At 45.8% G+C, this 12,517-nt stretch overlaps 1 protein-coding gene across 1 annotated transcript in view; it reads left to right on the top strand.

The window, feature by feature from the left end:
• The window catches only part of LOC144603208 (H-2 class II histocompatibility antigen, A-U alpha chain-like), a 52,277-nt gene extending 40,218 nt beyond the window's left edge, over positions 1 to 12,059 (top strand). The window contains exon 5 of the mRNA XM_078416398.1: positions 11,927 to 12,059. The gene's annotated coding sequence lies outside the window, so the exon portion shown is untranslated. The remainder of the gene's footprint in view (positions 1 to 11,926) is intronic.
• Positions 12,060 to 12,517: the final 458 nt, after the last annotated feature.

Below are 12,517 nucleotides of genomic sequence, written 5' to 3'. Positions count from 1 at the left end.
CCCTCCCATTCCCAGTCTGACCTTTCTGTCATGGGCCTCCTCCAGTGCCATAGTGAGGCCCACCGGAAATTGGAGGAACAGCACCTCATATTTCGCCTGGGCAGTTTGCAGCCCAGTGGTATGAACATCGACTTCTCCAACTTTAGATAGTTCCTCTGTCCCTCCCTTCCCCTCCTCCTTCCCAGATCTCCCTCTATCTTCCTGTCTCCACCTATATCCTTCCTTTGTCCCGCCCCCCTGACATCAGTCTGAAGAAGGGTCTCGACCCGAAACGTCACCCATTCCCTCTCTCCTGAGATGCTGCCTGACCTGCTGAGTTACTCCAGCATTTTGTGAATAAATACCTTCGATTTGTGCCAGCATCTGCAGTTATCTTCTTATAGAATTCAAAGGTTTCTGAGTCCTCTTCCATGTCCACACACACACCATATTTAATCATTATTCTTGTAGGTTCTCCAGCCTTCCTGTTAGGAACCCATATTTTCCTTCACTCGTCTTTTTCTTTTTACACACCCACAGAACCCCAACAATCCATTTTCCAATGTTGAAACAAGGTGCTGTTTAATACAGAAAAGGACATCATGTGTTGGAGTAATTCAGCAGGTCAGGTAACCTACTAAACCCCTCCAGTTAGACTCCCACCTATTTCCCTGCACTCCCATCCTCTCCTGTTACTCTCCTCTCTAGCTACGTAATTCACAACTCTTCAACCCTGTCTCATACCTTCTGCTTTTATCTCTGGCCTTTGACCAACCACCTGCCTATCAAATCCTCCCTCTCACAGTCCACCTATTACCTGCCACATGTTGTCTTGCCTCTCCCATCGTCTAGTTTTCTTCTCTCCCCCCCCCCCCAACTACAATCAGCCTGAAGAAGGTCTTGACCTAAAACTCACGTATCCATGTTCTCTAGAGATGCTGCCTGACCCATTGAGTTACTCCAGCACTTTGTGTCCTTCTGCGTTTTTCAATAGTTTACTTTCATATCCCATTTACCTTTTCTTTGTAAACTTGACCGTTTTTTTCTGAAATCAAAATGTTCCCTCTCCTCAGGCTTGCTGTGTGTATTGGCAACTTTATAAGCCTTTATACACTGATGAGCCAAAACATTATGACCACCTGCCTAATATGCTGTTGGTCCTCCGTGTGCCACCAAAACAGCGCCGACCCACCGAGGCATGGACTCTACAAGACCCCTGAAGGTGTCCTGTGGTATCTGGCACCAAACCTTTAGCAGCAGATCCTTCAAGTCCTGTAAGTTGCGAGGTGGAGCCACCGTGGATCGGACTTGTTGATCCAGCACATCCCACAGATGCTCAATCGGATTGAGATGTGGAGAATTTGGAGGCCAGGGTAACATTGTGAACATTTCATCATGTTCCTCAAACCATTCCCGAACATTGTGTGCAGTGTGGCAGGGCGCATTATCCTGCTGAAAGAGGCCACTGCCATCAGGGAATACCATTGCCATGAAGGGGTGTACCTGGTCAGCAACGATGTTTAGGTAGGTGACACGTGTCCTATTGACGTCCACATGAATGGCCGGACCCAGGGTTTCCCAGCACAACATTGCCCAGAGCATCACACTCCCTTCACCAGCTTGTCGTCTTCCCACAATGCATCCTGGTGCCATCACTGCCCTCGCGCATCGATGAGCCATGGGCGCCCATGTCTGTTGCCGGTTTGTGGTTTGTCCCTCCTCGGACCACTGTCGGTAGGTACTCACCACTGCTGACCGGGATCACCCCACAAGCCTTGGCGTTTCAGAGATGCTCTGACCCAGTCGTCTGGCCAGAACAATTTGGCCCTTGTCAAAGTCGCTCAGATCTTTACTCCTGCCCATTTCTCCTGCATCCAACACATCAACTTCAAGAACTGACTGTTCACGTGCTGCCTAATATATCCCACCCCTTGACAGGTGCCATTGTTACAAGATAATCAATGTGATTCACTTCACCTGTCAGTGGTCATAATGTTTTGGCTGATTGGTGTATTCCCCTCTCACCCAGGGTTGAACCATTTTTCCTGTTGTGCCTTAAAGGAATGTACATTTGTCACAATAATACTTTTGTTGTAAAGGTTGCGCACTGCCATTGCCTGTCCACTGTAATATCTTCATTGTAGTTCCCACCATTCCCATCCACCCTGCCTACTTTCGCAGATTAGATCAAGATCAAGATTAAATTTAATGGGATATGAAAGTAAACTATTGGAAAACACAGAAGGCCACAAAGTGCTGGAGTAACTCAATGGGTCAGGCAACTTCTCTAGAGAACATGGTCGAGACCTTCTTCGGGCTGATTGTAGTGGGGGGGGGAGAAAGAAGCTAGACGATGGGAGAGGCAGGACAACATGCGGCAGGTAATAGGTGGACTCCATAGAGGGAGGATTGAACCACATCACACTTGAATGGGTTCAAGAATACAAAAATCTGAAAATGCACAAAGCTTTGAAATATAGCAGGACAAAGGTGGTCACCCATTGTTTCAGGGCCGGTGGTCAGAGTGGGAGTGGGTGACTACCTGGCTGAGGAAGTGAGACAGACAGGTGATCAGGGAAACCGAGCCCATTATCCAGCTGTTGAACCACAGCAGAAGATAACCTTTATCCCATGTCCTCTTTTGCTGCCTTTCAGTCATCTGGCACCTCACCTGCAGCTAATGAAGATTATGTATCTCTGCCAGAGCCCCAGTGATCTCCTCTTTTGCCTCCTATTGCAGCCTGGGATACAGCCTGTGTGCCAGGGGATTTATCTACCCTTAGGCCTGCTATGACATCTAACAGCTCGTTTGTTCTCAGTTTAATCAGGATGGTCAACACAGTATTTTTTCAAGGAATGTGGAAATCTCTGGTGATGAGGTAACAGGGAGGGTGGAATGGGCAGTGCATCTGATGTAGTCTACAGGGGTTTTGACTGATGTTCTAGGTTGGATGAAATAGTATAATTCCACGGGATCTGAGGAAGAGTCACTCAATGGTTGCAAATCTAGCTCAGTTCAGGAACCAGAAGATAACGCTGAGTGCTCTTTGACTGAAGGCTGCTACTTTGTGTAACAGATTGTGTAAGGCATTGGTGAGGCCGAATCTGGAATATGGTGTGCAGTTCTGGTCGCCAAATTATAGGAAGGATGTCAACAAAATAGAGAGAGTACAGAGGAGATTTACTAGAATGTTGCCTGGGTTTCAGCACTTAAGCTACAGAGAGAGGTTGAACAGGTTGGGTCTTTATTCTTTGGAGCGCAGAAGGTTAAGGGGGGACTTGATAGAGGTTTTAAAAATTTTAAGAGGGACGGACAGAGTTGACGTGGGTAGGCTTTTCCCTTTGAGAGTGGGGAAGATTCAAACAAGGGGACATAACTTCAGAATTAAGGGACAAAAAGTTTAGGGGTAACATGAGGGGTAACTTTTTTACTCAGAGGGTGGTGGCTGTATGGAATGAGCTTCCGGTGGAAGTGGTGGAGGCAGGCTCGATTTTATTATTTAAGAGTAAATTGGATAGGTATATGGATGGGAGGGGATTGGAGGGTTATGGTCTGAGAGCAGGTAGATGAGACTAGGTCGGAGAAAGTGGTCGGCGTGGACTGGTAGGGCCGAATGGGCCTGTTTCCGTGCTGTAATTGTTATATGGTTATATGGTTATAGATACTAATGGTGTAGACCTGAATATAGGGGGCACAATAAGTTTGTAGATGGCACAAAACTATTGACTATGGGCCAGCACAGTGGCGTAGCCATAGAGTTGCTGCCTAACAGCGCCAGAGACCCAGCGTCGATCCTGACTACAGGAACTGTTTGTGCAGAGTTTGTACGTTCTTCCTGTGACCGTCTGTGTTTTCTCCGGGTGCTCCGGTTTCCTCCCACATTCCAAAGATGTGCAGGTTTGTAGGTTAATTCACTGTGGTAACATTGTCCTTGGCATGTAGGGTAGATCTGGAATGTGGGTGATAGCCTGTTGGCATGGACCCGTTGGGCCAAAGGGGCTGTTTCCAGTTTCTCTAAAACTGGTATCAAGAGGAGGGACATTTTGGGATCCACTATTAAAGAAATGTTAACAGGGTGTTTAGAAAATAAAAATAGGATCTGATGTTGGTATTGAGAGAAGGCTGGAATGCCTCTACAAATCACTCACTGCCTTCTTCCCAAATCCCTCTATCCAGAGGCATGGTCGACATGGTCTTCACTGTATGATAACTCCAGGAATCATACAGGGAGCAGGGGGTGGGATCATGCTGGGAAGTTTATTTTCCACCAGCCCTAACCTGAAGGGCCTCATGGCCTTCTCCTGCTATTCAGCTCCTGTGATTCCGTGAACTAGGGAGGGACGTGCAGGAGGAGAAAAATGGGAAGGAGGGAGAAGGTGGGGGAAAGGGAAATAGGATGGCAGGAGGAGATACCTGGAAAGAGGAAGCAGGAGGTGGAAGATGAAGGAAACAGGGTACAGTAGAGGGAGGGTGGGGAGAGGTGAGAGTAAGAGATACCGACCGGCAGGACTGATGAAATCTGTCTCCAGTGACCAATCTCCCGTGCGGGACCTTATCAAAGGCTTTCTGAAAGTCTAGATACACTACATCCACTGGCTCCCATTCATCCATTTTACTTGTCACATCCTCAAAATATTCCAGAAGATTAGTCAAGCATGATTTCCCTTTCATAAATCCATGCTGACTTGGACCAATCCGTTTACTGCTATCCAAATGCACCGTTATTACCTCTTTTATAATTGACTCCAGCATCTTCCCCACCACCGATGTCAGGCTAACTGGTCTGTAATTACCCATTTTCTCTCTCGCTCCTTTCTTGAAAAGTGGGATAACATTAGTTATTCTCCAATCCACAGGAACTGATCCCGAATCTATAGAACATTGGAAAATGATCACCAATGCGTCCACTATTTCTAGAGCCACCTCCCTGAGTACCCTTGGGATGCAGACCATCAGGCCCAGGGGATTTATCAGCCTTCAGTCCCATCAGTCTACCCAATGCTATTTCCCGCGTAATGCAAATTTCTTTCAGTTCCTCTATCCCCCTTGATCCTCTGTCCTCTAGTACATCTGGGAGATTGTTTGTGTCTTCCTTAGTGAAGACAGATCCGAAGTACCTGTTCAACTCTTCTTCTATTTCCTTGTTACCCATAATAATTTCACCCGTGTCTGCCTTCAAGGGAGCCATATTTGACTTTGCTACTCTTTTTCCCTTAACATATGTAAAGAAGCTTTTACAGTCCTTCTTTATATTCTTGGCCAGCTTCCCCTCGTCCTTCATCTTTTCAGCCCGTATTGCTTGTTTTGTTACCTTCTGTTGTCCTTAGTTGCAGATAGTTGTTAAAATAATAGGGGAGTATTAGTGAGAGATTTCAACTACGCTAATATTGACTAGGTTTCCCATAGTGCCAAGGGATTAGGTGGGATGTAATTTGTTACATGTGTCCAAGAAAGCTTCTTTATTGGAGGGCATCTACAATGCCTCAGGAACGCCACCAGCATTCATAAAGGCTCCTCACACCCCTGCAATATGTTCCAACGTCTGTTTGAACTTCTACCATTCGGCAGACGTTACAAAGCCTTCTACGCCTGCACCTCCAGACTTAGAAACAACTTCATCCCAGAGCTATAGCTGCTCTGAACCGGTCCTGCTGAGTGCCCCCTCATGAACTTTTTTCCTTCGGATGGTCAAGTCGCACATCAACCCAGCACAGACCTATTTGCACTGTTTTAACTGTTTCTAATTTTGTTTCTCTGGGTTGTCTAAATTTCTGTTGATTAGCTAATTAATTTATTGCATTGAATAGAAGTCGCATTCCCAATCTCGTTGTACCCCTGCACAATAACAATAAAGATATATTGTATTGTATTGTATTAATCAATATATAGTGGGACTTCTAGACAGGATGCAGCAACAGACCACCTCTCGGGGAATGAGGTAGGGCAAGTGACTGAATTGTCAGTGGGGGAGCACTTTGGGACCAGTGACCATAATTCCATTAGTTTTGAAGTTTAGTTTATTGTCACGTGTACCGAGGTACAGTGAAAAGCTTTTGTTGCGTGATAACCAGTCAGTGGAAAGACAATGCATGATTACAATTGGATCATCCACAGCGTACAGATACATAATAAAGGGAATAATGTTCAGTGCAAGATAAAGTCCAGTAAAGTCCGATTAAAGATAGTCCAAGGGTTTTCTATGAAGTAGATATTAGCTCAGGACTGCTCTCTAGTTGATAAATTGGTTCAGTTGTCTGATAACTTCTGGGAAGAAACTGTCCCTGAATCTGGAGGTGTGCGTTTCCACACTTCTGTACCTCTTACCTGATGGGAGAGGGGAGAAGAGGGTGTGGCCAGGGTGCGACTGGTCCTTGATTATGCAGCTGGCCTTGCAGAGGCAACGGGAGTCAATGGGAGGGAGGTGGGGTTGTGTGATGATCTGGGCTGCATCAACAATTCTCTGCAATTGCTTACAGTCTTGGATGGAGCTGTTCCCAAAGCATCCTGATAAAATGCTTTCTATGGTGCATTTGTAGAAGTTGCAGAGTGTTGTTGAGGACATGTAAAACTTCCTAAGCCTTCCAAGGAAGTAGAGACATTGGGGTTTCTTGGCCATTACTTCAACATAGGTGGTCAAGTTGCTGGTGATATTTACTCCTAGGAACTTGAAGCTTTCAGCCATCTCTGCATTGGTGCCGTCAATGTAAACTGGGGTATGTGTCCCACTTTGCTTCCTGAAGTCGATTACTATCTCCTTTGTCTTGCTGACATTGACAGAAAGATTGACACAAAAAGCTGGAGTAACTCAGCAGTTCACGCATCATCTCTGTGTAAAAGGAAAATGTGATATAAAGACATAAAATTATAAAAGGACTGGACAAGCTAGATGCAGGAGAAATGTTCCCAATGTTGGGGGAGTCCAGAACCAGGGGCCACAGTCTTAGAATAAAGGGGTGGCCATTTAAAACTGAGGTGAGAAGGGACTTTTTCACCCAGAGAGTTATGAATTTGTGGAATTCTCTGCCACAGAGGGCAGTGGAGGCCAGATCACTAGATGGATTTAAGAGAGAGTTAGATAGAGCTCTGGGGGCTTGTGGAATCAAGGGATATGGGGAGAAGTTGGGCGGTTACTGATTGTGGATGATCAGCCATGATCACAATGAATGGCGGTGCTGGCTCAAAGGGCCGAATGGCCTCCTCCTGCGCCTTTTCTATGTTTCTATGTGATGCTTCGTGTGGAGACACTTCTTCAGAGAAAGATTGTTGTCTTTACACCAGGTCACCAGGTTCCCAATCACGTTCCTGTGGTTGCAGTCATGCTGAGGACCAGGTAACCAGGAGAGGGTCTGGACACAGCAATGTAGAAACAAGGAATGGCAGATGCTGATTTACAACAAAAAATGGCTTTGGCCTGAAACGTCATCTATCTATGACCTCCAGAGATGCTGCGTGACTCGCTGAGTTACTCCAGCACTTTGTGTCCTTTTCTCAACACTGGAATGTTGAGTTATATCATACCAACATTAATGAGTCATATACAATACAATACAATATCCTTTATTGTCATTGTATAAGTACAACGAGATTTTGATTGTTGCTTCCATATCGATGCTATCAAATCAAATATATAAATAAATCACAGCGAACATGTAAACAACAAGAAGGGGGGAGGGAGGAAAAAGAAAAAAGGGAATGAAGTAAAGTGCAAAAAAGGTTCATGCAGGGTCAGTTGTGCCAGATGACCCTGGGGGCAGAGACAGATCATGGGGGGCTCTCAGCAGGACCGAATCAGAGTAGCTATAGCTCTAGGGGTGGAGCTGTTCCTTAGTCTGGAGGTGCTGGCGTAGAAGGCCTTGTAACGTCTGCCAGATGGGAGTAGTTCAAACAGACAGTGGCATGGGTGTGTGGAGTCCTTGTAGATGCTGGTGGCTTTCCTGAGGCAGCGTGCATTGTAGATGTCCTCCAGGGCTGGCAGCTGTATCCCAATGATCCTCTGTGCTCTGCAGACGACCCGCTGAAGAGCTTTCCTGTCCGCTGCCGTGCAGCTGAGATACCACACATAGATGTTGTATGTCAGTATGCTTCGGTGGTGCAGCGGTAGAAGGTCATCAGAAGCTGTTGTGGCAGACTGACCTTTTTTAGTGTTCTCAGGAGGAACAGCCGTTGCTGTGCCTTTTTGACAAGCGCGGTGGTGTTGATCCATTCAATGTACTGGCGGTAGTGTTGCTGTGGTGTAGTGAGTTTGGTTTACAGACGCTGCGCAGAAACAATCCACGCCGACAATTAACCATTCACTCTAGTTCTATGTTATCCCACTTTTGCATCCACTCCCTGCACACTAAGGGCAATTTTCAGAAGCTAGTTAACCTACAAACCCGCACGTCTTTGGATGTGGGTGGAAACCCATGCAAATATACAGGGAGAACGTGCAAACTTCACACAGAAGCACAGGAGGACAGGGTCAAAGCTGGGTCTGACTAAGAATAAGGGGGAGGCCATTTAGAACTGAGATGAGGAAAAACATTTTGACCCGGAGAGTTATGAATCTGTGAAATTCTCTGCCACAGAAGGCAGTGAAGGCCAATTCACTGGATGTTTTCAAGAGAGAGTTAGATTTAGCTCTTAGGGCTAAAGGAATCAAGGGAGGTCGGAAAAAAATCAGGAATAGGGTACTGATTTTAGATGATCAGCCATGATCATATTGAATGGCGGTGCTGGCTTGAAGGGCCGAATGGCCTACTCCTGCACCTGTTTGTCTATGTTTTTTCTATGTCTGATGCTGTGAGCCAGCTGCTTTGCCAGCTGAGCCACTGAATCCCCAGTTCCGATATAACCATATAACCATATAACAACTACAACACGGAAACAGGCCCGTTCGGCCCTACCAGTCCACGCCGACCACTCTCCCTGACCTAGTCTCATCTACCTGCTCTCAGACCATAACCCTCCAATCCCCTCTTATCCATATACCTATCTAATTTACTCTTAAATAATAAAATCGAGCCTGCCTCCACCACTTCCACCGGAAGCTCATTCCATACAGCCACCACCCTCTGAGTAAAGAAGTTACCCCTCATGTTACCCCTAAACTTTTGTCCCTTAATTCTGAAGTTATGTCCCCTTGTTGGAATCTTCCCCACTCTCAAAGGGAAAAGCCTACCCACGTCAACTCTGTCTGTCCCTCTTAAAATTTTAAAAACCTCTATCAAGTCCCCCCTTAACCTTCTGTGCTCCAAAGAATAAAGACCCAACCTGTTCAATCTTTCTCTGTAGCTTAAGTGCTGAAACCCAGGCAACATTCTAGTAAATCTCCTCTGTACTCTCTCTATTTTGTTGACATCCTTCCTATAATTTGGCGACCAGAACTGCACACCATACTCCAGATTCGGCCTCACCAATGCCCTGTACAATTTCAACATTACATCCCAACTTCTATACTCGATGCTCTGATTTATAAAGGCAAGCATACCAAACGCCTTCTTCACCACCCTATCCACATGCGATTCCACCTTCAGGGAACAATGCACAGTTATTCCCAGATCCCTCCGTTCCACTGCATTCCTCAATTCCCTACCATTTACCCTGTACGTCCTATTTTGATTTGTCCTACCAAAATGCAGCACCTCACACTTATCAGCATTAAACTCCATCTGCCATCTTTCAGCCCACCCTTCCAAAAGGCCCAAGTCTCTCTGTAGACTTTGAAAATCTACTTCATTATTAACTACACCACCTATCTTAGTATCATCTGCATACTTACTAATCCAATTTGCCACACCATCATCCAGATCATTGATGTAAATGACAAACAACAGCGGACCCAACACAGATCCTTGGGGTACTCCACTAGACATTGGCCTCCAACCTGACATACAATTGTCAACCGTTACCCTCTGGTATCTCCCATTCAGCCATTGTTGAATCCATCTTGCAGCTTCACTATTAATACCCAATGATTTAACCTTCTTAATCAACCTTCCATGTGGAACCTTGTCAAATGCCTTACTGAAGTCCATATAGACAACATCCACAGCCTTGCCCTCATCAATTTCCCTGGTAACCTCTTCAAAAAATTCAAGAAGATTCGTCAAACATGACCTTCCAGGCACAAATCCATGTTGACTGTTTCTAATCAGGCCTTGTTTATCCATATAATTATATATATTGTCCCTAAGTATCTTTTCCATTAATTTTCCCACCACAGACGTCAAACTAATAGGTCTATAATTGCTAGGTTTACTTTTAGAACCTTTTTTAAACAAAGGCACAACATGCGCAATGCGCCAATCTTCCGGCACCATCCCCGTTTCTAATGACGTTTGAAATATTTCCGTCATAGCCCCTGCTATTTCTGCACTAACTTCCCTCAATGTCCTAGGGAATATCCTATCAGGACCTGGAGACTTATCCACTTTTATATATTTTTAAAGTGTCCGTACCTCCTCTTCTTTAATCCTCATAATTTTCATCACTACTCTACTTGTTTCGCTTACCTCACATAATTCAATATCCTTCTCCTTGGTGAATACCGAAGAAAAGAAATTGTTTAATATCTCCCCCATTTCTTCCGGCTCAGCACATAGCTGTCCACTCTGACTCTCTAATGGACCAATTTTATCCCTCGCTATCCTTTTGCTATTGACATATCTGTAGAACCCCTTGGGGTTTACTTTTACATTACTTGCCAAAGCAGCCTCATATCTTTTTTTCGCTTTTCTAATTTCCTTCTTAAGATTCCTTTTACATTCTTTATATTCCTCACGAACCTTATTTACTCCCTGCCGCTTATATTTATTGTATATCTCCCTCTTTTTCCGAACCAAGTGTCCAATTTCCCTAGAAAACCACGGCTCTTTCAACTTATTATTCTTTCCTTTCCACCGAACAGGGACATAAAGACTCTGTACTCTCAAAATTTCACCTTTAAATGTCCTCCATTTCTCTATTATATCCTTCTCATAAAACAAAATGTCCCATTTCACTCCTTTTAAATCCTTTCTCATCTCCTCAAAGTTAGCCTTTCTCCAATCCAAAATCTCAACCCTTGGTCCAGATTTGACCTTCTCCATAATTATATTGAAACTAATGGCATTATGATCACTAGACCCAAAGTGCTCCTCAACACATACCTCCGTCACCTGACCCATCTCATTTCCTAACAGGAGGTCCAACACTGCCCCTTCTCTGGTAGGCACCTCTACGTATTGCTGCAAAAAACTATCCTGCACACATTTTACAAACTCCAAACCATCCAGCCATTTTACAGAATGTGATTCCCAGTCTATGTGCAGTAAACTGAAATCACCCACAATCACCACTCTGTGCTTACTACTAATATCTGCTATCTCCTTACATATTTGCTCTTCCAATTCTCGTTCCCTATTTGGCGGTCTATAATACACCCCTATAAGTGTTGCTAAGCCTTTCTCATTTCTGAGTTCCACCCAAACAGCCTCCCTAGTTGAGCCTTCAAATCTATCCTGCCAAAGCACTGCTGTGATATCTTCCCTGACAAGCAATGCCACACCTCCACCTCTTGCCCCTCCGATTCTATCACATCTGAAACAATGAAATCCTGGAATATTTAATTGCCAATCGCAACCATCCTGCAACCATGTTTCACTGATCGCCACAACATCATACTTCCAGATGTCAATCCAGGCTCTAAGCTCATCCACCTTTCTTACAATGCTCCTAGCATTAAAATATACACATTTAAGGGACCCATCACCTCTTATTCTCAGTTTATTTCTTTTCACTTCTTTCTCTCCTACATGTTGGGCCTGAGTGTTTCCCTTCTCTGCCTCCTGCCTCACACACTGCCTATTAGCTATCTGTATTTGTGTCCCTCCCCCCAACCGTACTAGTTTAAAGTCTCCGCAGATGCCCTATGTGGATGCCCCTCTTCTCCAGATGAACCTCACTGACCTCCCTTTCATTTTCCAGCCCAATCCTGCTGCCAGCCCCAGCTCCCCCTGGCTGCTCCACCTCGTCTGCCCGGGAGACCGGCGCTCGTTCCACGGACACGGCATCTACAACCCAGCGGATCGGTTCCTGCAGCAATAAACCCTTGACTTCAGCCGCAGTCTGCCTGTCTGTTTGTTATCTGTCTAGTCCTGGAAGTTATGGGTGGTTTCACCAACACCGGTCGGTACGCACACGGTCCCAATGTTCCCGTGACTGTGTGCCACCCTGATGTAGAGTCTGTCGAGACTGGGGACCATGCCTGGCGGATCAACGCCTATTGATGAGAGCAATATGCCGGTTGTTACTGCTCTTGTAACAGCCCCCGCAGACAGGGGCGATGATTATAGCTCTCGGATCTGTGCGGCAGAGATCAGTCTGACCCCTGACCCTCTGGTTCACCCCACCAGTTACAGGTCTCCTTGCCCCAAAGCCATGGGCCGGGGCAGACGGGACTCATGACCTTTATTTCACGGGCCCAGGGCTCCATCACTCCTGTAACTAGCGGTGCCAACTATCTCACTCCCAAATACAGGACAAGGTGACGTCACTGCCCTGCGCCCCACGTGACCT

The sequence above is a fragment of the Rhinoraja longicauda genome, chromosome 19 (assembly GCF_053455715.1).
Source record: "Rhinoraja longicauda isolate Sanriku21f chromosome 19, sRhiLon1.1, whole genome shotgun sequence".
In the NCBI taxonomy this organism is placed as follows: Eukaryota; Metazoa; Chordata; class Chondrichthyes; order Rajiformes; family Arhynchobatidae; genus Rhinoraja; species Rhinoraja longicauda.
The sequence above is the reverse complement of the archived record's forward strand: the minus strand, read 5'-3'. Positions and strand labels throughout refer to the sequence as shown.